This window comes from Gorilla gorilla, chromosome 7, assembly GCF_029281585.2.
Source record: "Gorilla gorilla gorilla isolate KB3781 chromosome 7, NHGRI_mGorGor1-v2.1_pri, whole genome shotgun sequence".
NCBI classification, from domain to species: Eukaryota; Metazoa; Chordata; class Mammalia; order Primates; family Hominidae; genus Gorilla; species Gorilla gorilla.
Window position 1 is genome coordinate 102,820,590 of NC_073231.2, and position 27,646 is coordinate 102,848,235.

Genomic DNA, 27,646 nt, shown 5'->3' on the forward strand with positions numbered 1-27,646 from the left:
TTAGCAAATTTTATTTGCTGTGGTGGGTGAGCCAGCTTCTACCTCTCTATGTTAAATATACCAAAGAGGAAGTGATGGGGTTTCCAGGGATGCTGTGTTCTTCGCCTACACGCTTCTCTGCATCATGCTAATGCTGCATTTTGCAAAAGCTGTGGTTTACCCAGCTTCCAATGAATTTTGTTCCAGTAAACTTGCCTAAAAACGGAAGTCTGCAAAAAATAAGAAAATATGCTATGAACATCTGATCGGACCTTTATGGTTAATTGGGTTTTTTTAATTGCTGTGGAATGTAAGGGTTTAGTTCAGTCTATTCTTAGGCTCCTCGACTCCTGCAAACATTCTCAAAAATAAGCACTAGGAAAAGAACGTTTCTACTGGGTATGTGACAGGATAAAGAAAGTATTGAGGGAAGTTGATTATTATAAGAGTACTTATTTATAATCCTGCTCGTGCCCTCCTCATATTAGATAATCATTATCGATGAGCTGATGCTTGGCCCATGTTCTTGCCTGACACTAGCATTTTCAGACTACATGTGACCCAGATCTCACTGATTTTTCAACCTTTAAGTCCTCCTTTCTTAATCCTTAAATAATTCAAAATCTCTAGGTAAGTGAGAGGCAGCATGGATAGTAGAATAAGCATATGCTCTATGTTAGAACATCTTGGATTCCAATCCTTCTGTGCTATCTAGTAGTTGTATTTTCCTGGACAAATTATTTAACATTCTATCATTATATATAGATTTTGAAACAGAGTCTCGCTCTGTTGCCCAGGCTGGAGTGCAGTGGCACAATCTTGGCTCACTGCAACCTCCGCCTCCTGGGTTCAAGTGATTCTTGTACCTCAGCCTCCAGAGTAGCTGGGATTTCAGGCACACACCACTATGCCCAACTAATTTTTGTATTTTTGGTAGAGACGGGGTTTCACCCTGTTGGCCAGGCTGGTCTCAAACTCCTGGTCTCAAGTGATCTGCCCACCTCGGCCTCCCAAAGTGCTGGGATTACAGGCATTAGCCACCGTGCCCACCTAAATTATTTAACATTTTAAATCTCAGTTTTCTCTTTTTACAATGGGAACAATTTATCTTCAGTGCTTGATAGGATAATTTGACATAATATAGACAGTAGCTGGCCCCTGCTAAGGCATCAATAATAGTAACTATTATTATCAGATTCTAATTGCCAAAACAGCAGGTTGGATGTTCCAGGAGAGGTTATAATCCCAGTATCAACTCTCAGCTCTCGAGTCTTCATGTCTGTATCCAATTGCAAAGTTCAGCTTGGTCAGGGGAATCCCCACAGTGAGGAGGCCTTCATAATAAAGCCCACATGTGAGTTTGGCCTGGATAAGCTAAACTCACAGACCTTCACCCCAGTGTAGCCACCATCCGTGAGTATACATGAGGCTAGTGTATAAGGCTAATTCTCTCCTCACTGTTGTAGTGAAGAGCACTTAATAGATGTGTCATAAATGTTATGCAGACTTAACACTCTGAGGACATGGGGATGCACAGATCATTTTTTCCATCCCTTTTGCTCTCTCTGTGATGTCCTTAACCTAAATAACAGTGTATAGAGAAAAATTTATAATATTCCTGAGGAAAAGAATAGTAGAAACGGTAAATAGCTGTTAAGGTCAATATAATTTACTACAAAATAAGTTGTTTGAGATACAGAAAAAAATCAAGGCAGAGAAAACACAATCAAATCTAGTGCTTACTATTTACAATTTACCCTGGGGCCTGAATTCTCAAGAAATCTTTCTGTTTTTTAATATAGTCACAACACCACAATTTTTAAGCATTTTCAGAAGATCCTCATGCATAAAAAACCAAGGATGGTGACCACTGATGCTTGTATTATTTTCCTTTCTCTGAAATAATGGCATCTTTTAAAAGGAATATATTTAAAATGTAATTGAAATTATTGAGTTGTTGCTCTGATTAATGTATGTGGGAAAATATAAGTCAGGAAGTGTTTCAAAAGCTATATTTCTGTTCTCATCGCCAATCACCATAGACCCTAGATCCATTGGGCCATCCCATATTCACTTGTTTTAGGCAGGATGTTAGAATAAGGAAATATTTTATGAAGTGCTTCATACTGGAATTACTCCTTTTCTGAAAGAGGGAAGTGTGAATTTATCTTTTATAGTGAAATAATTTTACCTGAAGTCATTTCAATGTCATTTTTGGTCATAAATGAAGAGTTTGGTAGAGGAATCTTTGAACTAATTACCTTTCTGAAACCTTACAATATTTTGTTGCAAAAAACAATGGTTAAACTTATAAAGCAGAGGTTTTTGGTAAAGATGCAAAACATCTACCTAAGAAAGCCCCATGTCCTATATTTTCATTTTTATAATCTATAAACATTAATTGAACACCTGGGAGAATGGAGGAGAGAACCAATATTTATCTCCTGTGTGACAGTTACTTACCATGATCTTTTTAAATCCTCAAAGCCGCCCTGTAAGGCATGTATTATTACCACTGGCAGGTCACTGGGCCTGTCTGGGACTCAGTTCCTTATCAGTAAACTAGATGGTAACATGCTTGCAGGACTGTTATATGGATCAAACATAATCTAGGAAAAACACATGTCTATTAGAGTTGCAAAGATGGAAAATACATGGCACATGATGTTAAAGACAACTGTAGTGGCAGTGCTGCTACTAATGGTGATCATCTCATGGCTTGAATTGAAACAGAGCACTTTGGTGGAGCAGTGATGTGGGATATAGTGACAAGGCAATGTTCATAGTGGTTGTAATAAGGAAGAACTTCAATAATGTCCTACAGCATTTTATAACAGAAGCATCATTTTACTAATCACAAATATATAACATTTCCTGATTTTTTTAAATAAAAGAATTGGCAGTGAATACTCTTGCTTTAGGACTTAAATGAAGTAGAGTCAAATAAGATTTCTCATCCAGGTCTTTTATTTTTTTTCTTTGATATGGAGTCTTGTCTCCCAGGCTACAGTGCAATGGCACATCAGCTCACTGCTGCCTCAAATTCCTTGGCTCAAATGATCCTCCCACCTCGGCCTCCTGAGTAGCTGGGACTACAGGCATGCACCACCATACCCGGCTAATTTTTAAAATTCTTTTTTATAGAGACAGGGTCTCACTGTGTTGCCCAGGCTGGCCTCAAACTCCTGGACTCAAGCAACCTTCCTGCCTTGACCTCCCAAAGTGCTGGGATTACAGGTGTGAGCTACTGTACCTGGCCTCATCCCAGTCTTCTTAAATTGATGTGAAGATGGGAGTAGATTATTTCAGATTTTAGGATGAACTAATAATAGCAGTTAGCATGCTTGAACAGGCTGTATCTAGTTCTGAGCTAAATGCTGGATATGTGATTCTCATTGAGTCCAGGAGGTAGGAACCACTATTACTCCTTTGACAGGTGAAGGGACTAAGACTGATAATCTCACAACTTGCAAAACTAGAAAATCTCATATTTCTTTTTTGTAAGGTTGTTTTTTATTCTTTGCCCTTTTTTTAAACTAAGAAATATTTCAAATATTGAAAAATAACATTGAATATCCTCCACCTAGATTTCATAAATGTTAACGAATCTGGATATTTGTTTCAGATCCTTAGTTCAGAAGAAATTAAAAGTTACCAATACAGTTGAAACCTGTTTTCTACCTCTCCACAATCCATTTCCTTCTCCCTCTGCAGATGTAACCAGTGTTCTGAGATTGTTTTAAACTTACTCTAGAATATGTATATAAAAAATGGTATCATATAGTTTTTGTGATTTTGAATTTACATAAGTGGTATTTTCTTCCATATTCAGGTTTATCCTTTTGTTTATTTCTTCTATCTTTTTGAGGTAAATATTTAGTCTATTAATTTTCAGTCTTTCTTATTTTCTAATGTATACACTTAAGGCCATGCGTCACCCTCTAAGTACTAGTTTAGCTGCATTTTGCAAGTTTGAAATAGTGCCTTAAAGTTTCCAAAATAGAGAGTTATTATTGAGTTACTGAGCTCCAATTTTGTTGCATATGAGTTGTAGTGTGGTCTATAGAATACCAACTTTTTGTTATTTATTGAGAGTTAACTTTGGCTCATTACTGGTCAATATTTTTTTAAATGATTATATTGACTTGAAAAGAAGATATAGCCTCCCTTTGCTGGGAATAGAGTTCTACATAGTTCATTAGAGCAAACTTACTAACTATTCAAAAGTACTGTGTCATTTGAAAGAAGTATATTAAAAGGCCCCATTAGGATTGTGATTTTATAAATTTCTCCTTTAATTTCTATCAGCTTAACTCTATGTAGTTTGGGGTTTTATTGCTTTATACAGTTTAGCCAAAAGACCTTCTTTATCCTTAATAATGAATTTTCTCTGCAAGTCTATTTTATCAAATATTAATATCATAGAACCAATTCTTTTTTGGTTACTTTTTTTTTTTACTATTCCTTTTCTGACTTACCTCGGTTGTTGTGTTTTAGTTGATTCTGGTATATTTTCAAATATCCAATCTGACAATAGCAGTTAACAGGGAAGTTTGTCATGTTTATTGTGATTACTTACATTTTGTGATTTTCTAACATTTTCTATTAAAGTTGCTATTTTGCTCCTTTTTTTCTCCTTGTTTGCTTTCTATTGGATTCAGTGGTTTTTCTTACCCTCTCTCCTCATTTTCTCTCCACTATTTAGAAACTTATACATTCCCTTTCTTTTTTTTAGTGGTTACTATTAAATATCACATGTATATTTGTCTTAATTAAATAATATAGTAACCATAGATTGCTTCAATATATCCCCTTCCATCATATATATTATTGTTGATTAGTGTTTTAGTTATGCCTTGTTTATAAACTGTCCCCAGATTTGTTATAACATGGTCATTATTATCTGCTGTGGTCTGAATGTGTCTCCCAAGTTTCCTATGTTGGAAATGTTGGAAATCCTCAATGCAACAGTGTGGGGAGGTGAAGTCTCTGGGAGCTGTTTAGGTCATGAGGGATCTGCCCACATGAATGGATTGATGCCATTATGAAAGGGCTGGAAGGAGGGAGTTCACCCCATTTTTCCCTTCTGTCTTCTATGTGAGGACAGTTTCTCCCCTCTGGAAGATGAATTGTTCAATGTGCCATTTTGGAAGCAGAGACTGGATCTTATCCTACAGTGCCTTGATCTTGAACTTGTCAGGCTTTAGAACTGTGAGAAAATAAATTCCTGTTCTTTATAAATTACTCAGTCTCAGGAATTATGTTGTGGTAGCACAAAATGGACTAAGACATTATTTGTTTGGCTTTGCCACTTACTGGCTGTATTACTTCGCAAGTTTTTTAGATGTGTGATGCCTAGTTTCCTCATGGATATACTGGGGATTATAATAGTATCTAATTATAGGTTTATTGTGATAATTAGATGAGCTTCATCAGTTCCTGGCACATAACTGCTCAGTGAATTTTAGCTGTTATGATTTAGTTAGTACTTATTAGATTGTCAACATGTTCACTGATATGTTTATGAACTATTATTTCTTTCTCCTGGTTCAGTTACCTTCTTCCTGAAGTAGCACTCATAGTAGTTCCTTTAATAGAGTTCTGTGAGTAATAAACTATCAGTTTTATTTGAAAACACGCTTACTTTGTTCCATCTTTGAATGATGTTAGTTGAATGTGAAATTGTAGATAGCAGTTACTTTTTTCCCAGAATTTGGAAGATATTATTTTATTTTTTCTGGCTCTTATAGTTGTTCTTGAGGAATCTAATTGTATCAGTGATGATCTGCATTTTCACCATGATTTGTTTAGGGACACTTTAAAAAAATATTTCCTTGCTCTTACATTTTTTTCTTCTTCAATCTGAGAACTGGGAGCTCTTATTTTTTTTTTAATTCAGTAATGTCATAAGCTATTATTGCCTCAAATATTGCCTTCCTGCATTCTATTCTGTCCTTCTGTAATCCATACAGAATAAATCTATCATTTTGTCTCCCATGTCTCTCAATCTCAGTCTCAGGTTTTCCATCTCTTCAACTTGCTTTACAACTTTCTGGGTGATTTTCTCAGGATTCATCCTTTCAATTTATCTCTCTTTGGTTGTGTTTTTAATTCTATTTAATCCTTCCATTTAGTTTTTTAGCCTGATGCTTGGCATCTGGAGAAGACAAGAACAGGAAAATCAGGACAATGACCTGACTGTTTCACCCACTGGCATGAAATAATGAGGAAGGGGTGAGGAGAACTATGAAAAGCATGAATGGCATGTTCAGTGATCCTCAATCAGTTTACCAACAAGTTTTCTTGGTATTTTAACCTTTTGTGTGTGTTTTCAAAGGCGTTGTAAAAAACAAAACAACATATAAATTTGTTAAATAATAATAATGTATCTCCAGATTTTGCTTATCACAAAAATTTATAACAACCATACTTTAATTTAAATGACCAGTGTTACTGTATCAAACTGGTATTCTTTCAACTAAGAGAAAAGAAATTAAATTTGCCAATTTAGTTTATTTGGGGTACCATCTCACCCATAAAGATATAATTTTTCTATGTTTTTTAGAATACTTGAAACTGGTTCATAGAGTCCCTTTTGTGATCATAGGTTTGTAAACACTGGCGTAACATTACTGATTGGAGCTCTAGAAAGCGGGAAGTCATTCTTGCCTACCATCTTTTATTCAGCATTTAGCTACTGGCTGATCTAGAAACTGCATCTACAGCCACTGCTCATTACCTTCTTGACCCAAGTTGCAGCATCTACAGAAGATGGAGATGCAGTTCGTAAGTGGTCCAGGAATGAGTGTTGATTAGCTTTTAGAGGATGTTGCTTGGACTAGCACAAGGAGTATCATACAAAACTCTCTTGTTGCCACCCTTGACAAATGACCCTAATTTTCATATCAGATTAGAAAATTCGATTGGACCATCAAAGCAAATGTGTTCTTTTATGGTTTATTAGTGATTCTTCCCAGCTTTGGTAAGTGCAATTTATATAATCAGCTCTCAAAGATTTTCACTATGGGTTTTTATTTATTCTTGCAGAATAGTGCCTTAGAAAATTTTATACGGATTTTTTTTGGCAACTATTAAGCAGTTTTCCCTTATTCCCACTCTCTCAAACCCCAATGCCCAGCATGAAGAAGAAACAAATCTCTATTTTCAAATCTAAGCCACTCATGACACACCCAGCTGGGCTTACTCTGAAATTGGATTTCCATTGAAGGACAGTGGGCAGAACACTAATCACTTGGGGGCCTGGGGAAACAGTGGGAGGGTGAATCAGGAAGCCATCAGGAGATGCAGCCCTCTTGCTGCTTTATGTAGTTAGAGAGAGAGCATATTTTTAGAATGGACTTTGCTAGGAGGATAAATAATACAGTTCTATTATTTGGACATTTGAATCACACACGTCTAGCCCTTTAACTTATCTGATATACCCCTATGTACTATTATTTTTCCATAGGGAGAAAAAGGCATTAAGTGAGGGATAGGTATATTAATGAATATACGCAGAGTTACTACATTGAAATCTGGGGAATATAGATACAGAGACCAAAATGGGGAGTGATGTTGATCATTGTTGGCTAGTGGCCCTGAATGGAGCAGGGAGTAGGTTCCTGAATGGGCACAGGTAGGAATCATGTGGGAAATGGGCATATGTGCATCTTTCAAATCCCTCCATAGGGCTGCTGCCTACTGCTTGTATTAAAAGGCATTTTATGTTGCATCTACTTCAAGATGCCTAAATATGCTATACTTTCACCTCTCCTCATTCAACATATGTCCATATGTTATGTGTACTTCCATTGTCAGATTTGAGCTCTTGAAGCATGATTTTTAATCTGTGCGTGCCCACATCCAGTGCAAAGTAAAAACCAATAGTGTCTTTCAGGTTTAGAACTGACCACAGTCAAGTACTTTAGGACAGGAAAGTGAGAGGGCCAGAGGGAAGCTTCGCTTTGGGGAGTAAAAGAACCAATCTACAGAGGCCCTTGGTCTCCCACAGAAACACAGAAATGATAAGGAAGTATAACTATGACTAAAGAGAAAGGAAAGAAGAGAGAGAGAAAGTGAAGAAACACAGCCAAGTAGAAGCAGAGCCTGCTCAGGGAAGCATAGATGGGTTAGAGGAGGGACATTTGGGATGCACATCAGAAAATCAGATGAGAAGTCCGCGTTTGTCTGTTTTGTCTGGTCACCATAATTGTGCTGGCTCTGAGTTTCAACCTTTGTTAATCATACAGCCTTGTTTAAATATGGAATCATTTTTCTTTTGTCCTTCCTTGACTCCATCTTAAACATCACATTACTGATAACTCAGAGAACTTTTAACCTAGGCAATCTTCATGTGAGTTTCTTTCAGTTCCTTTTGATATACACATATTTAAAGTGACAGTTATTTCCTCTTATGGAAGATAGATTTTATTTAATAATTTTTTCAAGCGGAGAGATTAGTTGTGGTCACAGTAGAAAATTTTTCATAATTCTCCAAGTACTATAAAAAGTAACTTGATGGCATAAAGTGAATTCCCATGATGAGAGTCATCCTGTCACTGTGAATTGCTGTGATCATCTTTAAAGTGATATATCTTTCCACACTGTCTGTCAGCAACTATGTAGGGTTTGTTTTAGATTCAAAAATGTGTGAGATTCGTTGATCTATATCCAAGGAATTCAGACACTTTTTGTTGTTTTTGGATCTAGTCACTGTTCACTAGTTCAGTTGTGGGGTAGTTTTCTTATGTTTATCTGTCCTGAAGTTTTATATTCAGAGGCAGTTTTTACATGCTCTTTTTTTCTTACCCTTCACTTAATGAAGCAGGGTTATAGGAGAAAAATAACCTTTTATCTTTCCTCAGGGATATTAACTTCATTGCATTTAACTTTTTAATAAATCGTAAGCCTACTAATTTACAGAAGCCTTATTTCTAAAAAATGTAATATATATGACTTAAGACTGATCAATATCTTCCCCTTTCTACTACATACATATTCGGAGTTTTTATTTTGTTTTCTTTTTGTATATTCCAGACTGGGAAAAAATGTACTATTTGTAAGCAGATGATTTAATTTCAATAAATGTCTTTTTAGTTCTCTCTCCCTTTGATTTATTGCTTGGAAACCATGAGAAACATCCAAGTGCAGATGCTGTTTTCCAACTCTGACAAAACATTGCTTGTTGACCTCGCAAACTTAGAAAGATTTATCTCCTGTGATTCAATGGTGGAAGTAATAATATTAGCAGTTAAAATTTTCTAAGACACGATCAGGAAAAGGAAACTTTGGTCATTCTGCTTCTTGTTAAGAACAGCTGGCAATTTAAAAAGCAGACACTTGCTAAGGGGGAAGGAGATAAAGAAGATCAAACAGAAATGCCTCCCCCTTTAGTTAAGTATGAACTGAGGATGCTGCATAGTAGCAATAAAATCAGATTCTTAAATGCTTTCCCCTGTTTAGTGTGTATATGTGCTTATTTTTATTTAGTCTTCAAAGATGACTTTCCTTATATATTTATTCTCTTCGAAGGAAATACATCTTGACCAAATATTTTTTGCCAAATACTTGTCATATATTAAAGCCAGCTTAAAATGTCATATTTGCTGTGGCTATGTTGAGACTCTGACAAGATTATCTGCAGTGTGAGTGATGTCTGCAAGAGTGGCCTCTCACCATGCCTTCTGCACATTGATTCCACTCATCTGCCAGGAGGCAGAGGTGATTCCTATCATTCTGAGAGCTTCCTATAGAAGGCAGAGCCTCTGCAGTCTCTAGAACTGAGGAACTAAATGAAGGCCACCAAAGTGACAATTAAGTTTCTTAATTGTGAGGAAGCATCTTTAAGAGGAAATGATTCTACAGCCAGAAATATGCGTGACCAGTTCTACAGGATGTGATGTCATGTGACTGGTGGAGCTTGTCTTTCTATCAAAGGCTTGTACAGAAAAGGGAAAATAAATGGGCATGTTTCAGGTCAGTTCTGAATAATGGAAGAAAGAATGAAAGGAATGAGAGGGGAGGGGAGGGGACAGGAGCGGAGGGAAGGGGAGGGGAGGGGAGGGGACAGGAGCAGAGCGGAGGGGAGGGGAGGGGAGGAGAAGGGAGGAGAGGGGAGGGGAGGAGAGGAGAGGAGAGGAGAAGAGAGGAGAGGAGCAGAGAGGAGAGGAGAGGAGAGAGGAGAGGGACATGTGAGCTGGATTTCTTCAAACCCCACCAACCTGGACAGTGAGTCCTGGAATCAAAATAATGGTGAGCCTCAGCATCTAACATCAAACACCCAGACTTCCTTCTGGTTTAAGAAATTCCAAAGGCTCTCAGCTGTGATAAAATTAAAAGGACATATTCCTATTTGTTCTTTTTGTTATTGGTTCTCTGTCTCCCCCTGAACCTTTAGCCAGAAATAGAGATGCACCCTTTCTTCTTCAGTAGCTTTGAGGATCAAAGAATCTTAGTTGCCAGAGCTGGGAGGGGAATCTCAAAGATTGCCTAGTGGAACAATATGATTGTTCATGTGAATAAACTGAAACTCAGAGAGAATGTGGTCTATGCAAGACATGGCCCATAGTCTGTGTCAAAAGACAGGTTTTCTGACTTGTGGCCCAGGGCTCTCTGTAGTATTCCGGGCCAGCAAAATCCCATGTCTCTCCAGACACATCTTCTCTTGCACCAAATGGGCCTCCTTGCTGTGTCCTCCTCAAACCACCCTCACTCCCACCTCTGAACTTTTGCTGATGTTCACACCCTGAACAGAGTGCCCTTCTCCTCCAACTCCTCTGCTCAGCACATCACATCCCCTATGCTCAGCCCGATCTCATTTCCAAAGTTAAGGCTCTGCTACTCTTTCAGCCCAAATTGATGTCTCCTCTCCCTAGACCCCTTCAGGTCTTTTTTCATTCCCTGTTTCATGTTTGATTTTAACTTCTCAACCAGATGATACTTTCCCAAGCCTGTGTTTTTGTCTTCTCCACAGCAGTCCTCCCAGCACCTACTGCCAGGCCAAGTGCTTTTCTCTACTTCAGTCTTCTTCTCTGTTAAATGTGTATAATAACAACTGCTCTAAATCTAAGCCTAGTGGACTCCCAGCTTGTTGAAGGGCATGTTGAATGTCTTATGTACTGGAAGTTTGAGCTTTTGGGAGGGTAAAAGAAGGGACAGGGATGCCTAGGCACAGAGAACTCAAATGCAGTTATTTGGGTTTTCCTCTAACTTAGCCTCCACTGGTCAAATGTTTTTAGCACCTGCACCAGCAGCCATTTCCATGTATCCCTTCTCCCTGGAGACAGTACAAACAAGAGATAATTCCTATCATTGTCGGGACAGAAGTCTCTCAAAGCCCTTACCAATATTATAGTTTTGAGATTCACAGTGTCCTCTGAAACTTCCCCTTTAGGAGGGATGGAAACCACAGGATGGGCATTCTGGTAAATGCTCAACATAGATACCTATGGACTGGGTAGCAGGTGACCCATAGGAAAACCTCAAATATCCTATAAGGTCCTAATAAGGGCCAGTCATTCTAAGCAAAGGAGCTTCTGTGAGTCATAGTGCAATCCATAGATATGCTTGTTAGCTCCTTTTTTAAACCCTTCCTGAAACAACAGCCAAGAAAGGAAAGGACTCAAGGTCACCTCTGGAATCAGAATCTACTCAATCTTTTCCCATCCTAGTTTGTATTCACCATATTCAGCTCTCAGCCAACTTGAGGCAGAGTGCCTTGGTAGAAAGTGGTTCTTAGAGACAGGCATCCAGGCAATGTAGCAAAGTAGAAAGAGCCCTAGACTAGAAGTATAAAGACCCAGGTTTGAGGCCTGACTCTGCCACCTGCTGTCTCAAAAACTGCAATAATATAAAGTCTCTTACCAATTCTAGCTTCAGTCTTTTCCTTTGTTAAATGTGAATAATAATAATGCCTTCCCTGCCAGTCATGGTGGCTCACACCTCTAATCCCCCCTCCCCCCTACTTTGGGAGACCGAGGTGGGCCAATCACTTGAGGCCAGGAGTTCAAGACTAGTGTGGCCAACATGGCAAAACCCCATCCTACTAAACATACACAAATTAGCTGGGCGTGGTGGCAGGTGCCTCTAGTCCTGGCTACTCTGGAGGCTGAGGCACAAGAATCACTTGAACCTGGGAGGCAGAGCTTGCAGTGAGCCGAAATTGCACCACTGCACTCCAGCCTGGGAGACAGAACAAGAGTCTGTCATAATAATAATAATAATAATAATAATAATAATAATAATAATGCTTTCCCTACATCTAGCTATAATTATTTCTTTAACATTTCCTTCCCTGCTACATTGTCAGCTGCATAAGAGCAGGGTCTATGTGTATCTTGTTTACCACTGTATCCCCAGAACCCTAGTAGGACACGTACTGTATTAACTGGTTGGTTGACTGAGCAATAGGGAGAAGTTTAGAGCAAGTGCAAGCTATTATTATGATCCTTATTATGTTTGATGTTGTTGTTATGGCTCCCTAGAGTTTGGTGGATTTTGGTTTGGATTTCCATTCCACTCTCCATCATTGAGAAGGAACTGAGTCAAAAGACCCATAGTGGATCAGCAGAGACCAACCACTCACCATGGTCATAAGTAATTTCAGAGTCCATAGTATCTCTCTGTAGATTCTTCCCTAGTCTCAGTACTTGGCCACAGAGTGGATGGCTTTGATCTTACACAGATTGATTCTATATCCCTTGATGGGTGTGTGGCAGCAATCATCAACAGCAAGGTGACCTTCTCTGCTTATCATGACTGGCCCCTTTTCTTCTATAATTTTCTTCTTTGGTTTTTGATGTATGAGTATTTTTAGTGACAAAGATAAGCTTCCAATGGTACTGTACTAAATGTGGCTTCTGCCTGAGGATGCACTTGTGTCTGAGGAGGATCTAGACTGCCCAAGTGAGCTCTTATTTTAAAGCCCCTCTTACAGGTTGGCTCTGAAGGACTGAGGAAAAAGCAGGGCCTTTAGCATCAGGCAGGTCTACTTTTGGAAGCCCATGTAGTTGACAATCTAGCTACATGGGACAATGTAGCTACAGGGAAGGAAATGTTAAAGAAATAATTATATGTGTGAAGAATACCTAGATGTAGGGCAGATATTATTATTATCATTTAACATGAGAAAAACTTAGTCTGAGAGAAGCAAGAAGCTTTGCTCCAAGTTTTTGAGACAGTGACACAGAGAAGGTGTCTCTCCTTATTGTATAATAGGGACAATAATAAAGCCATCTTCAAGGGATGTTGTGATGAATCAGTAAGAAAATGTATGTGAAGTTAATGAGCAAAGAGTCTGGCCGTAGTATTAATTAGTATTAATACTATTAATAAGTATTCAATAAAGGAGAGTCTCCCACTTTCTTTCCTTCCACTGTCTTTTCCATAAATTAACCAGAGATAAAAGTGGTGGAATTAGACTTCAGTCCTGTAATGGTGCACCTGAAGTGCTTCCTCTTAATTCATATCCATCTTCCAGATTGCTTGTTGTACCCATATTTTCTGTTAACACAAATTGGAGGGAGTATCATGACTTTCATTTGTTGACAGATACACAAATGGGCAGAACACAATGATGAATGTCTCAATTCAGACAGGAATTGAATGTTGCCTGTGGGGTAGGCTGGCTCTGCCACCGGCACTGACAATACATCATCCCTGGAAATTAACCCATCTTCACCATAGCCATTGAAATGGAAAGAAGTGCTTGTTCATTGAAAACACCTTCAAATGGAAAGGATGAAGGTCTAGCATAGTATATATGGTGCATTAATATCTATAATCATGTTTAATTTGCATTAGTCTAACTCTGCCACTTGGAAACTGTTTTTAAGATATCGTGTTGCCTGAATGGGTTTGTGTATGCATTATTTGCTTCTTGAATAAGAGCTGAACAGAAGCTAATAGCTTTATATAAAATATAGTGATTACCAAATTCAAGAGTCAATGTCCTGTTTCACATTCATTCTTGCTCACTTTTAGTACAAGCTTATGCATCATCAGGCATGTTGTATACAAAAATAATGATGTGGGTCCTGGTCTTTATAGGTCTAATGGGTGGTAGTTCCACATTTCTGTAAATTTTAAAAGCATTATTACTCACTAAATATGGATCATTTTAAAATAATTAGATATATATATGAATAGGCTTCATATCACAAAGTTTTATTTTCTTTGTTAAGGATATGAATCCTAATGTCTTTACTATTGAATCTGCTAATTCAAATAATATCTATCAGTAGGTAGATGAGCTAAACACTAAGCCTGTATGTCAAATTTTATACACGATATTATGCTTAGATGCATACATAGCAAAACCAATATTTATAATATATTGGTGTACAAACAATATATTGGTGTAAAAAAATGATTAGTGCTTCTTCATCAAGTTAATATATTCAGGTTTCATAATTATGTATTATTTCATAGTGTATCAACAAGGAGAAGAGAAACGAGTTATTTCAAGCAGGAAGTGATTTAATTTAGGGAAATAGATTCTATAACAGAAAGAATTAATGTTTACCAAACACTATATTGTTCTCCCGTTCTCTCTTGCTGTTAATTGGGACCCTGTGATAGTCCTGGCTGAAGGACTGTGAAGGGGAGGGAAGAATTAATATCCCAGGGCCTAACTGGTTAAGAGCTTGTGTGCCTCTTTCAACCCTCACTTTCCCTGGAATAAACCTTGGAGCTATATGTTGAAACAGAAAATAAAAATATGGATGAATCTTGCTCGTCTGAGTCACCAGTTAGAGGAGATCTCTTGCCAATCTGCACTGGATTTTGCATGAGCAAAAAGTCACCTTTTACTGGGATAAGCCACAGAAATTTCAGAGTTTTGTCTATTGAGACAGCTAGGGTTAGTTACTGTAAAAATACTAGGGCCTGGAAAAATGTTGGAAGGCTTGAGAGAGGGAAGATCAGGTTGCAACTACTAGTATGCAGAAAATCATAAAGCATAGGAACTACAGGAAACTGTCACCAATGATCTCAGCTGTCTACAGCACCAAAGTGAGTGGTCAGTAGGAAGATACTTGGAAGCTGTTAGCAAAAGCTCACATCTGGGGTCTACCCAAGTCCATGTGACTACCTGTCTCGAAAGAGTAATAATAGTTCTATTTATCTTTTGTCTTTGAAACCTTGCATGAATGAGCCTAATTGTCTTAATTTAAACCATAACCCTGCTGGCAGAGATTCTAAGAAATGTAGTTCTCATGCTTCCAATCCCTATAATACTAGGGAGAGCGTAGAAGGAGAAAATGGTGTCAAATTGCCAAAAAAAGAACCTGGCATATAGAAGTAGCCCAATTATTAGGGTGATGACATGCCCCAGTTTGTCTGGGACAGTCCCAATTTATTCCTGTTGACCTAGAGTAATTTTTGATAGTACCCCGTTTCAATCTCAACATGTTCCCTGCTTGGACACTAAATTATATGGACATCGACCTATTAATAACATGATAAAAATACTTTATTTCATCAAAAAACACTTATTCAGGATATGCTAAGTGCTAATCATTGTGTGGGACATTGGTCAACAAAGGCATTTATGACCTTGGCATTCATGAAACTTAGAGTCGAATCTAGTGAATGATGGGAGCCTAAACAAGGCAATAGCTATGAGGATGGAGCAGAGGAGGCATACTTGAAAGAGGTTGAAGAACTAAATCATACAGGTCTTGATAACTAGCATACTGGTTAAGACCCTTAGGCTCTTAAGTCAGACTATCCAGGTTTGAACACCAGCTCTATCACTTGTTGGGTATTTTAACTTGGGAATTTACCAACTAATCTCTGCCTCAACTTACAACTCTGTTAAATGGGAATTATAATAATACTTATAAGATTGTTGTGAAAATTAAATGAGGTAAAAATGTATAAAGTTTATAAGAGGGCCTAAAATATAGTAAATGCTCAAGAAATATTTAGCATTATAGTGAAGAAATTGTGGTGGTGGTTGTTTTATAATGGCTGAATATGAGAGAACTGTTAAGAAAATCCTAGGTTTCTGACTTGAATATCTTGATGGATGGTTATGTAAAATAATAAATGCAGAAGAAGCTGATTTATGTGGGGGAAAATAATGCATATAGTTTGAATGGATTGCTAGAAGAGTAAACAGAGGAATTGGCATTCTAATTTAAGTGGGGGAAATAATGCATTTGGTTTGATTACTGCTGAGTTTGAGGGACTGGTGGGAAATCCAAATGGCAAGGTCTGATAGCAGCTGAATAGTTAGAATTGGGGATCAGATAAAGATCTGAGCTGAAATTTAGACTTGTGAGGTTTTTTTTAAAAAAAAAAAAACACTTCTATTTTAAGTTTAGGTGTGCAAGTGCAGGTTTGTTACATGGGTAAACTTGTGTCATGGGGGTTTGTTATACAGATTATTTCATCACCCAGGTATTAAGCCTAGTACCCATTAGTTATATTTCCGGATCCTCTCCCTCTTTCCACCATCTCACACCAGTCAGAATGGCTGTTATTAAAAAGTCAAAAGATTTGTGACTTTCTAGATGGTAGTTGAAGCCAAGGAAATTTGGGAGATGAATTAGAGAAGGTATTCAGAGTAGACCAGAACTTAAAGGGCAGAGGAAAAGAAACATATGAGAAAGACAAGAAGGAATTGCCAGAAAAACAGAAGAGAAGCAGGCAAGTGATGTGAAGGAAGGTGAGGAAGGAGAGAAAGCCAGAAAGAACAGGGTGGACGATGGTGTTAAGTGCCAAGCACAAATCAAGAAGATGAGAACAGAAATGATTTCCACAGATTCAGCAATTGAGGGCTTTTGCTGATTTTAGTAAGAATAGATTCAGTGGAGTAGGGAAGGTGGAAGTCTTCTCAGGTCACCAAGGGTAGAGGTGAGAATGAGAAGAGAGAACATATAGATCATGAAATATTAATCTTCAGGGTGCTTGGCTGTGAAGGAAAGGAAAAGGGTCAACTGGTGGCTAGAGGCTTTTTAAAAGCACAGCCTACAAGATCCTTTGGTCCTAGAGTTGCACAAAGGATTTGCAGACCAGGAAAGGTTTAGATTACATGACCACCAAAGTCTTCCCCATTTCAAAGTGTTTATTATTTCATGATTCTCTGCTTAATAAGTACCAAGGTTCAGCTTTTATTTTCACAGGTTGTTACCTGTAAAGAGGGTACAAAATCTGTTTTATCCTAACAAATTTAAGTTAGAATTTAGTTTGATCTTACGAGTCTTTAGGGAAATATATTTTAGGGGTCAAAATGTGTATCTGTACATAGTATATTTATGAATAGTGTTCTTAATTTTTAATTCAGTACCTTTACAAATTATTTTATAATTGGTTCCTGTTTTCAACCAGTTGCTTGTGCTTATATATGCAATTTGTCTATTTTTTTCATATCTGTTTTCAGCTTCTCCCAAAGAATTATCATTAGGTCATAACATTGGGGGAGGTTTACTGAATGATAATTCTTTTCAAAGACTTTACCATTTCCCCCAGAGCCTTGGTTGGTTTATTCACTAGAGCAAAGCAGTTAGTTTGCTATTAGTGGAATAAGGTAGGCAAAGCATCTGGAAATGTTCTACCAGGAGGAGCCAGTGGCCTTGTTTTCGAAAAGTCCCAGGTCTCCCATCACTCCCTCCAGTCTTGCTAGGGCATGAAAGAATCAGAATTTATAACTGCATCATAATTCTGTACTACAGCCTTTCATCTGGGATCTTCTGTTTGGAAAGTCTCTTCAAATGTTTTCTTAGCCTCAAGGGAAAAATTTCTCCCAGAGGTACCTCAATTTTGATCAAAAGCATTCACAAGTCCACTTTCAGTTTTTTCTTTACCAATTAAAGCCCTCTTAGCTTGGTAGATTAAAGCTCATAAAACTGGTTCCACTGGTTTATTAGAAAACTCACTTTAGCTAGAAGAGTCGAAATTTTGATATACACAGACCCTAGAGAGCTAGGAAAAGCTTATTTTTCTCCAAAGAATTCAAGTTCTATTATTTAATTTTCATCTGATTTTGGCCAAGTTCAGATTTTTGCTGACTGTGTAACATAGCCTATTCATTTCAGCTACAAATAGTTCTCTTTTGTTTCCATTTACTTAGAAATTAACAAATTATTGCCATCATTTTATGTGTTTTCATAAATGTATTTAAAGCCTTTTATAATTATGATATTTAAATATTCTGTTTTTAAATTCCAAATAACATTAGTTGAGAGATGCATCTTTGACATAAAAAGAAATTTCAGGAGAAAAATTTCTTGTAAAAGCTTCTCAATGAGTGTATACATTGATCGTAAGACCATTCTGATTCTAGAAACATTAAATATGAAAAAGTATACTTTTGGAATTGAAAAGATATGGCATTAATGGTCATTTCACTTGACTTGAGGCTTCCCATGTGTGGGATTCATCATTACTTCATATGCATCTATCTAATCTTCATTTATCCACTCAGCTCACAGTTATTGAGAACAATATTAAGTCTTAAGCTCTTTTGCTAAGCAACGGACAATGAACACTCCCTGGTGCTAGTTAGCATCCGAATTTGTAAAGTGAGCCATTTGTTGTATGTTTTAACCTTTTAAAAAATTCAGCATTTTTCTCTAAATATTTTGAAATCTAACTCAAGAAAAATAAAAATCACCCAGTGGCTTTTTCACATAATTTTAATCACCTTTATTCTTCTGCTTATCCTGTCTCCTCAGTCTTACATTCCCCTACACTGTGCAGCAACCTGAGTTGATAGCTATCATACCACGCCATGCTACTCTCATCATCATACGGTGGCATGATTAAGACGGAGAAGACTTGAAAATAAGCATGCTTAAAATCTTCAGAAAATAAAATGTGAATAGCATCCATTAAAAAATAAAAACAGGAGTTTATGAAATAACAATTAAGTGGTAATCAAATTAGAACATGCAGATTCAAAAGACAACCGATTTAAATGATTAGAAATAAAAATGTGTAGTCATTTAGATTTTCTAGAAAAAAATCTAAATAAAAGGAATAAATAAAGAGAATGCTGTCAAAGGGAGACTTTATAAATTGGATCACGGAAATTAGAAATTACCAAACTGTGCAAAACAGAGAAAAGAGAACTGAAAATATAAAAGATTTTGTAATGTAAGAAGTTCTATTATATATAAGTAAATAGTTCCAGTGGGAGAAAATAGAGAAAATTGCTGAACAGTTTCTAGAATTAAGGCAAGATGTGAGTATTCATATTCCAAAAAGGACAAATCATGCCAAGCAAGATGAAAATTTTAAAACCTCTTTCTATATTTACATTATAATGAAGCTAAAGAACATCAAGAGCAGAATGTTTGCTTTTCTGAATGGGGAGATATGAAATATCATTGAAGCTTTCCTTGATTACTAGAGGTTTATTCCTGCATTCTGTTGTGATAACACTTTCTTCTATGTTGATTTAGTTATTTGCCTGCTGTAACTTCTCATGCAGTCATTGTACTGGCCTCCAGCTCACTTTTGTTTACTGCTGTTCTATGCTATTTGCTGGACAAACCAAAAAACTGCCTTTGTTAAAAGACTTATAATAAACAACAATAGCTTATTAAACGAAGAATTGGCTTTAAAGAAGGTACATGATACCAGCGTAGCAAAAGCTAACATTAATCAGGTGTTTTCTATCTACTAGACATTTTTACAAGATTTTTCTCACTTAACCCTCACAATGTCCCCATGAGGCTGGTATTACTCTATCACCCCCATTTTACAGATGAGGAACCTGAGGCTTAGTTAGAGAAACTGATTCACTTGCCCAAGATCATGTGGCTTTAGCAAGTACGTTAAGTGGTGCCTCCTAGATTTTAACAAAGTCAAATTCTAAGCCCAAAATTTTTAAATACTCCTTTTTCTTATCCTTTTTTTTTTTTTTAACTTTTATTTTAAGGTCAGTGGTACAGGTGCAGGTTTGTTACATAGGTAAACCTCTGTCATGGGGTTTGTTGTACAGGTTATTTCATCACCCAGCTATTAAGCCTAGAACCCATTAGTTATTTTTCCTTATCCTCTCCCTCCTCCCAACCCTCATCCTCCAAAAAGCCCTAGTGTATTTTGTTCCCCTCTACGTGTTCATGTGTTCTCATCATTTAGCTCCCACTTATAAGTGAGAAGATGTGGTATTTGTTTTTGTTTCTGTGTTAATTTGCTAAGGATAATGGCCTCCAGCTCCTTCCATGACCCTGCAAAGAACATGATCTCGTTCTTCTTTATGGCTGCATAGTATTCCATGGTGGGTATGCACCACATTTTCTTTATCGAGCCTATCATTGATGGGCATTTAAGTTGATCCCATGTCTTTGCTATTGTGAATAGTGCTGCAGTGAACATATGTGTATGTGTCTTTATAATAGAATGATTTATATTCTTTTGGGTGTATACCCAGTAATGACATTGCTTGGTTGAATGGCATTTCTGTCTTTAGGTCTTTGAGTAATTGCCATGCTGTCTTCCACAATGGCTGAACTAACTTACACTCCCACCAAAAGTGTATAGGTGTTCCTTTTTCTCCACAACCTTATCAGCATCTGTTATTTTTTGACTTTTTAATAACAAACATTCTGACTGGTGTGAGATGGTATCTCATTGCAGTTTTGATTTGCATTTCTCTAATGATCAGTGCTGCTGAGCTTTTTTTTTTTTGTATGATTGTTGGCTTCATGTATGTCTTCTTTTGAGAAGTGTCTGTTCATGTCCTTTGCCCACTTTTTAATAGGGTTGTTTGTTTTCTTTCTGTAAATTTAAGTTCCTTATAGATGCTGGATATTAGACCTTTGTCAGATGCAAGTTTGAAAAAATTTTCTCCCATTCTGCAGGTTGTCTGTTTACTCTGTTGATAGTTTCTTTGGCTGTGCAGAAGCTCTTAAGCTTAATTAGATCCCATTTGTCAAATTTTGCTTCTGTGGCAGTTGCTTTTCATGAATCTTCATCATGAAATCTTTGCCCTTGCCTCTTTCCAGAATAGTATTGCCCAGGTTGTCTTCCAGGGTTTTTATAGTTTTGGGTTTTACGTTGAAGTTTTTAATCCATCTTGAGTTAATTTTCATATACGGTATAAGGAAGGGGTCCAGTTTCAGTCTTCTGCATATGGCTAGCCAGTTATTCCAGCACCATTTATTAAATAGGGAAACCTTTCCCCATTGCTTGTTTTTGTCAGCTTCGTTGAAGATAGATGATTGTAGGTGCATGGCCTTATTTCTGGGCTCTCTATTCTGTTCCATTGGTCTATGTGTCTGTTTTTGTACCAGTACCATGCTGTTTTGGTTACTGTAGCCTGTAGCATAGTTTGAAGTCAGGTAGCATGATGCCTCCAGCTTTGTTCTTTTTGCTTAGGATTGCCTTGGCTATTTGGGCTCTTTTTTGGTTCCATGTGAATTTTAAAATAAATTGTTTTAGTTCTGTGAAGAATGTCAATGGTAGTTTAATAGGCATAGCATTCAATCTATAAATTACTTTGGGCAGTATGGCCATTTTAAAGATATTAATTATTTCTATCCATGAGCATGGAATGTTTTTCCATTTGTTTGTATCATCTCTGATCTCTTTGAACAGTGGTTTATAGTTCTCCTTGTAGAGATCTTTCACTTCCCTAGATAGCTGTATTCCTAGGTATTTTATTCTTTTTGTGGCAATTGTGAATGGAAGTTTATTTATGATTTGGTTATCTGCTTGCTTATTGGTGGTATATAGGAAGGTTAGCGATTTTTACACATTGATTTTGTATCCTGAGACTTAGCTGAAGTTGCTTATCAGCTTAAGAAGCTTTTGGGCTTAGACAATGGAGTTTTCTAGATATAGGATCATGTTATCTGCAAACAAAGATAATTTGACTTCCTCTCTTTCTATTTGAATACACTTTATTTCTTTCTACTGCCTGATTGCCCTGGCCTGAGCTTCCAATATTATGTTGAATAGGAGTGGTGAGAGAGGGAATCCTTGTCTAGTGAAATCTGATTTTCAAGGGGAATGCTTCCAGCTTGTACTTCTTCAGTATGATGTTGGCTGTGGGTTTGCCATATATGGCTCTTATTATTTTGAGATATGTTCCTTCAATACCTAGTTTATTGAGATTTTTTAACATGAATCGTTGTTGAATTTTATTGAAAGCCCTTTCTGCATCTATTGAGATTATCATGTGGTTTTTGACGTTAGTTCTGTTTATGTGATGAATCACGTTTCTTGATTTGCATATGTTGAACCAAACTTGCATCTTGGGGTTGAGGCCTACTTGATTGTGGTGGATAAACTTTTTGATGTGCTACTGGATTCAGTTTGATAGTCTTTTGTTGAGAATTTTTGCATCAATGTTTATTAAGGATACTGGCCTGAAGTATTCTTTCTTTCTTTTTTTTTTTTTTTTTTTTGTATTTCTGCCAGGCTTTGTTATCAGGATAACCCTGGCCTATAGAATGAGTTAGTGAGTAGTCCCTCTTCAATTTTTTGGAATAGCTCCAGTAAGAATGGTACCAGCTCTTTGTACATCTGGTAGAATTCAGCTGTGAATCCATCTGGCCTTGAGCTTTTTTTGGTTGGTAGGCTATTTATTACTACCTCAATTTCAGAACTCATTATTGTTCTATTCAGAGATCCAGTTTATTCCTGGTTGAGTCTTGGGAGGGTGTATGTATCCAGGAATTTATCCATTTCTTCTAGATTTTTTAGTTTATGTGCATAGAAGTGTTCATAATATTCTCTGATGGTTGTTTGTATTTCTGTGGAGTCAGGGGTAATATCCCCCTTATCGTTTTTGATTATGTTTATTTGAACCTTCTCTCTTTTCTCCTTTGTTAGTCTAGCTAGCAATCTATTTTATTAATTTCTTCAAAGAATCAACTCTTGGACTTGTTGATCTTTTTAATGGCTTTTTGTGTCTCTATCTCCTTCAATTCAGCTCAGATTTTGGTTATTTCTTGTCTTCTGCTACCTTTGGGATTTGCTTGCTCTTGGTTCTCTAGTTCTTGTAGTGGTGATGTTAGGTTGTTAACTTGAGATCTTTCTGTCTTTTGGATGTGGGCATTTAGTGCTATAGATCTCCCTCTTAACACTGCCTTGTCTGTGTCCCAGAGATTCTGGTACGTTGCATCTTTGTTCACATTAGTTTCAAAGAACTTCTTGATTTCTGCCTTAATTTCATTGTTTACCCAAAGGTCATTCAGGAGCAAGTTATTCAATTTCCATGTAATTGTATGGTTTTGAGTGAATTTCTTAGTCTTTATTTCAATTTTGATTGTGTTGTGGTCCAAGAGACTGTTAATATTTCCATTCTTTTACATTTGCTGAGGAGTGTTTTACTTTATGTGATTTATTTTAAAGAAAGTGCCATGTGGCGATGAGAAGAATGTATATTCTGTTATTTTTGGGTGGAGGGTTCTGTAGATATCTATTTGATCTAGGTCCATTTGATCCAGGGCTGAGTTCGGATCCTGAATATCTTTGTTAATTTTCTGTCTTAGTGATCTGTCTAATATTGTCAGTGGGGTATTAAACTCTCCAGCTATTATTGTGGGGCAGTCTAAGTCTCCTTGAAGTTCTCTAGGAACTTGCTTTATGAATCTGGGTACTCCTGTGTTGGGTGCATATATATATTTAGGACAGTTAGATTTTCTTGTTGTACTGAACCATTTACTGTTATATGATGCCCTTCTGTGTCTTTTGTTTATCTTTGTTGGTTTAAAGTCTCCTTCATCAGAAGTTAGAATTGCAACCCCTGCTTCTTTCTGTTTTCTATTTGGTAGATTTTCTTCCATCCCTTTATTTTGAGCCTCTGTGTGTCATTGCATGTGACATTGGTCTCTTAAAGACAGCATACCAATGGGTCTTGGTTCTTTATCCATCTTGTCACTCTGTGTCTTCTATTTGGGGTATTTAACCCATTTACATTTAAGGTTAGTATTGATATCTATGGATTTGATCCTGTCATCATGTTAGCTGATTATTTTGCAGACTTGTTTATGTGGTTGCTTTATAGTGTCACTGGTCTGTGTATTTCAGTGTGTTTTTGTAGTTCTAAACCCAAATTCTTAATGACTACTCTATATCTTTTTTAATGGAAAAAAAGACTTTATTTCCTAGGACCCCACACACTATAAGCCCCTATATATTTCTCTTGAAGCCCGAAAGTCTTGACTTATTCTTCAGCTGTAATCAGCTGTGGTGTACTTTGGGGACCCATCACTAGATTTGCACTGTGAGGTTACCTATGCTCCATTTCTCCAGTGGCCTGGTGCTATCTGACTCAATCTGGAGTAATATGCATGCTTTGCCAAGTGAATTTGATGACTGAAGGGTTCCATAAGGGTCTAAGATAAGCATAGATGCATATTGGCATCATCTGCTTGGAAGGGGCCTTTAAAATGACACCATTCCTCACTATGCTACACCAAGGAAAGGGGGATAATTATCATTGCTTGTGGTAGGTGAGGCAGGATGGTCAGAGCATGTACTTTGAACCTCATCATTCTGCTAAGTACTACTATACGTTATTTTTTTTGACTATCATTATCACTGACATCTAGGATATAAGCACCTGTCTTTACTAATCAGACTTAGTAAGACATTTTGGTATGTGTTGAGAAACAGTAATATTGAACATATAACCTTACAGATGGAATTACATTTTGGATTTAACTATCCTGACATCTTTTTCTTTAACTCTCCTAATTGATTTCCATTATGTTGAAATCCAAGTCCATCCTTTGAAATGTTAGCGGGAAGACTGAGGATTGAAATGTGTAGATAGAAAAATCACAGAATTTAACTTAAAGTACATGAAGAAATTCCAATGAAATTATAACCATTAATATCCTTAATACATAAAATGTTCATACAAATCAATAATAAAGAATCCCCATGACTGCAATAAATAAATAAGTAAATGTCCAAAATGAATAATTTGTAAAAAAAAAAAAAGTTTAAAATGTTAAATCCCAGTAGCAATCAAATACATATAATTCAATTCAAAACACTGAAATGACAGTTGTAGTCTTTTAAATTAGTGATTTTAAAAAAACAAAACAACAAAAAAAAACAGAATATTGGTAAGAGAGCAATGAAAAATGCGTTTTCATACACTGTGGGAAAATAATTTGGTATCAACTATGTAAAAAGCAATTTGGCAATACTGTATACATCAAGAGCTACAAAATTACCCTTTGACTAATTTTACTTCTCATAAATTATCCTGAAAAAAATTCAAATATCTGGAAAAGCTTTAGTTCAAAGCTAATCATTACAATGTTATTTGTAATGTTAAATATCAGAAATAAATGAAAATTACTAAAATTGAAAAACAGAGTTTACTTCATCCTTAAATGGAATATTTCACAGAGAATACAAATAGAAATACAGAGAGACTGTGAAATAGCACAGATAAATGTCTAAGCTTTAATGTAAAATGAAGAATATACATATGTAATGGATCAACTATAAGAAACTTAAAAATGTGATTAAGAAAGATTAAACAAAAATACCAAAATGTTAACAAAGATTATCTCTTGTTAATGGGGTTTGACTATTTCTTTTCTGTGTTTCCCAAATTTTTATGATGAATGTGATTTATTCTATTTTAAGAGGGAAAGAATTTTTTTTATAAAGAAAAATTGAATTAAAATAAATTTTTATGGGGCTGAAGAAAAGGCCTCTATAAATGTGACTTGATTGGGAAGCTTGTGAATTTTTTCTGTAGCAACTGAGTATTTATGAACTTTTTTTTTTTGAGATGGAGTCTCACTCTGTTGCCCAGGCTGGAGTGTGGTGGTGCGATCTCGGCTCACTGCAACCTCCGCCTCCTGGGTTCAAGCAGTTATTCTGCCTCAGCCTCACAAGTAGCTGGGACTACAGGTGTATGCCACCACACCTGGCTAATTTTTGTACTTTTAGTAGAGACAGGATTTCACCATATTGGCCAAGATGGTCTCAATTGCCTGACTTCATGATCTGCCCACCTCAGCCTCCCCAAATGCTGGGATTACAGGCGTGAGCCACCGCTCCTGGCCTATGATCATTTTATATGGACTGATTTAAAATCTGTTTTGAAGCCAGGTGCAGTGGCTCATGCCTGTAATCCCAGAACTTTGGGAGGCTGAGGTAGGATAATTGCTTGAGCCCAGGAGTTCGAGACTACCTAGGACAACATAGGGAAATTCTGTCTCTATAAAAAATAAAAATACATTTAAAAAATAAAATAAAATCTGTTTTGAATAGCCATCAAAAACAACTTCTCCTACACTAACATTTAAGAGCGTGAAAGGTGGCAAGAAAAGTTCTATCATAGCTTAGATCCTAAACTATGCTACGCAGGTTTTTGATGGGCTCTAACATGTTAACAGCATATATGTAACACTAATTACAAAGAAACCTCATTTCTTCATTGAAAAGGTTATCAGTTTAATGCAGTGAAATCTGACTATGTGAGTGTGAGTATATATAGTTGTGCTAATATCAGTTTGTAGTCGTTCAAGGCTAATCTTCCCACTCCAGAGGAATTTTTTTCTCATATATGCATACATTGCTGCACTGAATAATGGGAACCTAAAATAAAAAAGATCATTGCCCATTGTATATGCTCCATAAAATTCACTGACAGTAACCACCAACATCCCAGGTATCGTCTGCAGTTTAGAATCCTGAATATTTTCCCCAAAAATGTCCGATAAGGGAAGCAATTTAAGCAAGGCAGACAGTGCTGCTAACAGAGACCATACAGTTTCAGCCAGCGAGTCTGCTGACTGAAATGAAGTCCTTGGACCTGTGGTTTTTTTGTGGGGTTATTTGCTCTTGTAGAAGAAGGCTCTCAGAATTTCAGTAAAAGGGTGAAAACAGTTTTGAAACTGAGAAGACTGTTACACTGCCTAAGAGGAATAGAAGTGTGATTGAGATGTGGTGAAAGAATCTGAAAGTTGAGTTGTTTTTTTTTAAGTCTCTTCCCGTGTCTATGTCCTGCCATTTCTTAGATTTATACAAACCCGACCCAAAAAAGGGTGTCAGGGGCTTGACTCCAGCAGGCACTCTCATACAGGTCTGTTACACCACTTCACCTTTTATAGTCAGTAGACAGGACAGGGGGAATTACTTAGTATACAAAGAAGTGCAAGGGAAATAAAACCTATGCAAATCACATTTGTAGCCTTCTAAATATTTGACCTATATGAAAAATTCCAGCTTTGATTTCTTAGTCCAAATTGCAAATCAGCCAAACGTAGCTGATTCTGTCCTATATGAGTTGGTTATTACTGTCTTTCCCTTTCTTAGAACCCCTGGGAACAAACAAGAAAAAGTAAGGAAAACAAAATACTTATTAAAATGTAAATACAGTGGCTGGTTCCCTGATGTGTTATGCTGACAACCCTTGCTGGCAACCCAGGAGGACCCAGGTGCACCAGGAACCGACTTATCTGGTCACAGAACATCGGGGGCTGGAAATTGACAGCCTCTGAAGGGGGCCTTTTGTTACTTGACTTCTGTGGCAGGTTGCTGGCTCATTCTCCTGCATGGAAGAGTTGAAACTCGTCTTTCAACTAAATGGAGTACATGAGGGCAGAGATTCTTTTTTGGTTTGGCAACCCAAGTATATTAGGAAAAAATAGGCACTGCAAAATAGCAGGAAAGCATGAAAAATGCTTTATGAAGAAACATAAAAGAAAACCAGAGGAAAGCATATTCAGCCTCAGTCATT

General features: G+C 36.9%; 2 protein-coding genes across 6 annotated transcripts in view; one reads left to right on the forward strand and one right to left on the reverse strand.

The window, feature by feature from the left end:
* CPQ (carboxypeptidase Q) overlaps nt 1–27,646 on the forward strand; it is a 495,923-nt gene that overhangs the window by 332,052 nt on the left and 136,225 nt on the right. The gene's annotated exons all lie outside the window — the stretch shown is intronic.
* The window catches only part of TSPYL5 (TSPY like 5), a 330,888-nt gene that overhangs the window by 28,743 nt on the left and 274,499 nt on the right, over nt 1–27,646 (reverse strand). The window lies entirely within an intron of this gene.